The sequence below is a fragment of the Colossoma macropomum genome, unplaced genomic scaffold (genome assembly GCF_904425465.1).
Source record: "Colossoma macropomum unplaced genomic scaffold, Colossoma_macropomum, whole genome shotgun sequence".
Taxonomy (NCBI): Eukaryota; Metazoa; Chordata; class Actinopteri; order Characiformes; family Serrasalmidae; genus Colossoma; species Colossoma macropomum.
In genome coordinates this window covers 56,643,756-56,649,755 of record NW_023494792.1, presented here as the reverse complement: position 1 = coordinate 56,649,755, position 6,000 = coordinate 56,643,756, and positions in this window count along the sequence as shown.

Below are 6,000 nucleotides of genomic sequence, written 5' to 3'. Positions count from 1 at the left end.
GCCATTTTACATGTCTCCGATGTGGACTGAATGAAGAATGAAGGGTGTCCGGCATGATGGATCAGTCCTTAATGATTTCCTGAGTGGCCATTGGTCAGTTTCACATAAAAGGTAGACAGGCACAGGAATCTACCAATTACACATGTGAATGAAGAATGAAGGGTGTCCGGCATGATGGATCAGTCCTTAATGATTTCCTGAGTGGCCATTGGTCAGTTTCACATAAAAGGTAGACAGGCACAAGAATCTACCAATTACACATGGTGAGAGGCAGATGACGCGATCTCAGCCCCTCTTCATAGCCTCATAACTCCGGATGTGAGTCACGTACGATCTTGTGATAAGATGGAATGGAAAGGGCGACTCTACAGATTTAGGAAATTTTTAAACCATTTTTCTGCACTGTATTATCGAAAAGATAGAGAGACATATATAGAAACATCACGTGCAAGTTTGTGGACCCCAGAGGGTTAAATATCTGGGATTTGGCTTTGCTTTCATGTTGACAGTTGCTGGTGCTGCCCTCTTGCCCCCACTGTTCACATTTTTGAAAACCAAAACATGGTCATCCTACTAGTACACTGATATTCCTCAATATGAGTCTGATTTTGTAACTAATCTGCCATCTGAGAGTTCAACCCACGTCTGGTTTGCAATTCGAACAGACTGCTTGCTGCCTTCTGAGTTATGGATATAAACTGTGATAGACTTTCAAGCAAAACTTCAGTGAGTTTGGAGTTTGTCGCCAAAAAGACCAAGTATAAACGCATTTTGAATGTACTGAGGCTCCAGCTTGGTTCCAATTTAATTCAATTTAATTAATAATTTTTGTGTCCTGTTCCGATTATGTTCTTGTTAAATGTTTACAAATGCAGGCCAGAGCGGCTCCGTCAACACCTCGTCTCAACAGGTGCAGTGATAAGGCTCAGATCTGACTGCTTGGAGCGAGTTATTCAGACATCATTATAAATGTACAGAAACCTACACAGCAATCTGTGAATACAACAGCCAGCAATCTGTGAATATAAATATAAATATATTACATTTGCTGCTTGTCTGTCATTATCTGTTCTTCTTTGCTGCAGATGTTGTCTCAACATGATGAGGATGTAGGAATCAATCTGAGTAATGGCTTCCGCTCACGTCTTCGGAGTTTAAGTTCTGTACAAGTTGCTGAGATGATGACACTGTGTGGACCACTGACCGTTTAACCAATCAAAATGACAAAGCATGAAGAATTGTTTGTGTGTGTGTATGAGGTATGACGCTGAAAGGCTAGGATAACTCATAAAGGACAGAGGAAACCTCGGGGCATTTCTACAGGTATTGAGATGAGAACAGCTGGTCAAAACTATTGTCATATCTACAGTACTGTGCAAAGGTCAGAGACAGCCCCTACATTTTTGGGCCCCCTAACAGTCATGCAAAACCTGGCAGACCAACAAAACTGTCCCCATCAGATAAACAGCACTTAAAGCTTTCATCTTTGAGAGAGAGGATAAAATCAAGCTGCTTCAGAGCTGAAAACATCCACAGGTGATTCTGTCCATCCTTCCACTGTGAGAAGACGACTCAGCGCTATGGGTCTGAAAGGATGTGTAGCTATCAATAAGCTCTTACTGACAAAAGGAGACAGACAACAAAGAAGAACATTTGCACCAGAACATGAGATGTGGAGTGAGGTTTTCTTGATTGGTCAACAGACCAGCCTTCACATTGTGTGAAATATTTCATGATGAATGGACCAACAGAAATGTTCTAAAATCACCTGGAATAAAATCTTTTTACCTTATCTTATATTGAAAACTGACACTGTTTTTGCCCTCTCCTGTAAAGTTACTATTTTGGAGATACGTGTTTTTCTTTGGACAGCGACGATATGTTTTCTGCCTTTTTCCTATAACTTATACTGAATGGCTGTTTTGACTGGAAATAAAGTAAACAAAAGGGTGGTTCTCCTAATTTTGCTCAGTACTGAAACTCTCTCTTTGAATTTGACCACTTTTAATGCTTTCCACTCCTCATCCAGTCTGCTGGTTGAATCCTCTTTAGCGGTGGTCCCCACTGTATTCAGTGTCACATTATTATAGTGATCATAATGACCTTACCTATTACAAGATTACAGTGCTGCTGTTTACAACTGCTCCTTGTCAAGTCGTGCACGTGTGTCCTGCGTCACTAACCTTTGGCTTCCTGTGTTTTTCCCAGTTCTTAGTTTGTCGTAAGTCTGTTCTGACCTGACTTTCCTGTATATGTGTTTGTGAGTATGGCTTCATCCTTGAATGTTCTGTCAGTCGGTATTATGAACCTGTCAGCCTGTAATGACCATGCTTTGTGGAAATAACTGAATACATTTTGCACACACCTGCAGCCAATTAAAGACTTCATAACAAAACTGCTGCTTGGTGTGTATTTTAATTCCATTTATCTCTTCATATGTTTTGCATGTGATGGGAAGAGCAGTGGGACAGCCACGTTTCTGGAACTTTAACGTGTCCAGGATTTCTGTGTCCACTCCTTGGATCACCACTAAACATCCTTTTCTTGATAAATTCTTGCAGGAAAACAGGGAGCCATTGGAGGAAGAAGTTGGCCTTGATCACCATGAGGTAAAAAACTGAATATGAAGGGTTGTCTTTTTAAAATACATTGACAGTGTTGGGATGTAATGAAATACATCCAGAATATAGAAATTAAGTATCTATATTCAGCCCAAGTTATGTATTCAGAATACAGTTACTTTAGACATTTTTAGGAAAATGCTTTTATAATGCTTACCCTCTACAATGATAAAGTACAGTCTTAAAAAAAACATTATTACTGCTTGTTTATTGACTACTTTAAATTTAGGGCATGTGAAGCAAACAGATTCTTTAGATGAGCTCTAAAGAGAAGCTAAACAATGTCATCTTTGCAAATGCCTGAGTACACTGATAAATCAGTTTTTAATGTCTGTAATTGAAACTGCACCTAATATGGTGAATTTAGCAATAAAGGTAATTAATATGTATATGAATTGCACATCATTGTCTTTGTTTTTATTTATAGCGTCTTAACCTTATATATATATATATATATATATATATATATATATATATATATATATATATATATATATAGATAGATAGATAGATAGATAGATATAGATAGATATTCAATACAGTTTTATCTTGTACATTTTGTGGGCTTATGACAACTCAAAACAAAAATAATATGAATATGAATAATATGAAGCTGGGTTTCTTGGTGCGTTCACCAAATGATAAGCAATTTTTTTCATGAGACACATTAACTACTAATTAGTTACATGAAGAAAACTTACAACCAGTAACAGAGAGGAACAGTGTGAATGAATGGAGTTTTTCCCATGTGCCTTATCAAGAAATATTCTATATATAAATATATTTTTTTTATGTATTCTAATGGATTATATTACTGAATACATTTACTACAGTGTTCAGTATTCAGTCTTAACTACTTTTCTAAGTATGCTGCCCACCATTGTACATTAACATGCAATGCTCCTTGTAAGCGGGTGAACTGTTCACAGTTTATGAATATGCATCGTCTGTGTCAGAGGTTTTAGATTCTCTCCTAAGGATACTGGAAATGGAAATTTGGGCCAACGGACAGGAATTTTGGACAGTACTTTGAGCTACTGGTCAATATTAGTAATTTGAATGTCCTGGAGGTCTAGTGAAGAACTAGCTTGAAAGTTTGCCAGTGAGTGTTTCTTAGGTAGATCTAGGAGAAGTCATCTCCAAACTGCATACCATGAGCTCAAGAGGTGCCGTTTGGCACCATTACACACGGTCTTAGATCTCCATTCCACAAAGCTGGCAAACGCAACAAAATGCACCGGTATTAAAGGTGGACTTTCTAAGAGGTGAGCACTCCTTTCTGGGCAGCTTTGAACATGAGCTAATGTGTGCATGGTTATTGTCAGTTTGCATTTGCTTCATAATTTGCTGTTGTCCTTTTTTTTCATTGTGCTTCATCAGTTTTTCATGCTTCATGTGTTCTTCGTTGGTTGTTGTGCTTCCTCAATTTATTTCTATGCCTTCCTATTTGCATTTTGCGAATTGTTTGCATTCCTTTAGTTTTGAGCTTGTACTCTGCTGCCCTGTTTCTTGCGTGAGCTCGGCACGACTTGTACTACTGAAATGTTCGTTCCTGTTTTAGTCTGTCTCTTGATAAGAGTAAAATGCGCTACAGACGTCTGCGAGGTAAAGCCGTATCAGTCAAGTCTGTGTCCTGTCAGCCAGGCTGTGTATTAATGTTTCAAAAGCAGCTGAACATTTACATTAGCATGCATGGCCTTCATGTGGGAGCAGGCGTAGAACTGGCATTCTCATCTGCATAAATAAGCGCCCACATAAATGAATTCCAATATGCATCAGGCCTCATGCCAGCAAACCCGGTTACGAAGCTAATAATGTCTTTTTGATTACTTTATTTGGAAAAAAAGTGACAAGGTCCTACGTACGGTTAAAGTGTCGAGGATGTTTTATGAATAGATATTCGTTTGGAATTGTTCTGGGTGACTTTATTATAATAACTGCAAAATTGTCTTGATGTCTAAATCATTTTAAGAATGATAAAATTCCACCAATTAATTTTTCCACCAATGTATTTATTCAGTGTTGGAGATGTAAACAAAGTCTTTCAGGCCAGACTTATTTGGTGTTGGTGATAGGAACCAGGGGTCGTAATGGCTACCACGCAAATATAGCCACTTTGTTTACTATTCAAAACCACCAGTTAACTTACATGTGATATATGAGTTTTCATATGTAACGCTGATCATGGTAAATAGTGGAAAATCTTAAAAGATAAGTTTTCTTTTGGGGGTGTTTTGGCTTTAAACACCCTCAATATACTTCTCCAGCATAAATGTGTCATAAAATGCATTCAAAGTACATTTTAGGCCAAAACTTTCTCAAAACTATCATAAAACAATTTCTCAGACATCAGGCAGCTTGTTCATAACCATGAACACACAACTTTCTGTGATGTAGCTTTTAGAGGCATTAAACTCAGATGTCTGGTTCATATCAGCATCACTGCAAACTATACTGACTTGGTGCATTTCTGTAGAACAGAGCATTTCACACCAAACCACTCAGAATGACTCTGTTTACATCTTAACCACTTAATTATGCAGAAGTTTAGAAAAATCAACGGAAATCCCTTTTAAAAAAGGGTTCTTTAGAGTGATGTCATAGAGGGACCACTTTTGGTTTCCTAAACAACATTTAAATTTTTTCTTTAAGGAACCTCTGGCACTGAAGTGTGTGTGTGTGTGTATGTGTGTGTGTGTGTGTGTGTGTGTGTGCTCGTGCATGTATGTGTGCTCCGCTGTAAGTATGATGGCGCAATATGGCTGCTGCTTTACATTGGCTTTTCATTTCTTTTGTATTGTTTATGTCTATGTTTTGATGTTTCCCTGCTGCCTGAGGAGTTTGCCATCATATCCACCAAGATATGAGTGGTCAAGAGCGATTTTCCAACTGTGGCTCAGAGGCTCCTTGGGCTTGCCGTTTGGGTGATGCTACATCACAGCCATGATGCAGCCTGGACCGACCGCTTGAGAGACACTGTATCATGGCTACGAGGCTCTCTGGACTGCAAGCAAGCAAGTCAAGTTTATTTATATAGTGCTTTTTACAACAGGTGTTGTCACAAAGCAGCTTTACAGAAAAATCCAGGTCCAAGCCCCCATGACCGTTGCCAACGGCAACAGTGGCAAGGAAAACTCCCTAAGAGCAAGAGGAAGAAACCTTGAGAGGAACCAAGACTCAAAAGGGGAACCCATCCTCCTCTGGTTGACACCGGATAGCAAACAGCATTGGGGACCTGAACGACGTGACATCGCACCCTGGGCCGGCTGCTTGGTTGATGCTGCTTTGCAGCTACAAGGCTGCCTGGACTGATGGTGTTCTGCTGCTGGTAAGTGCTACCTCTTCGTTGCTAAGGATATTTTCGGCCTTCAAGGCTACC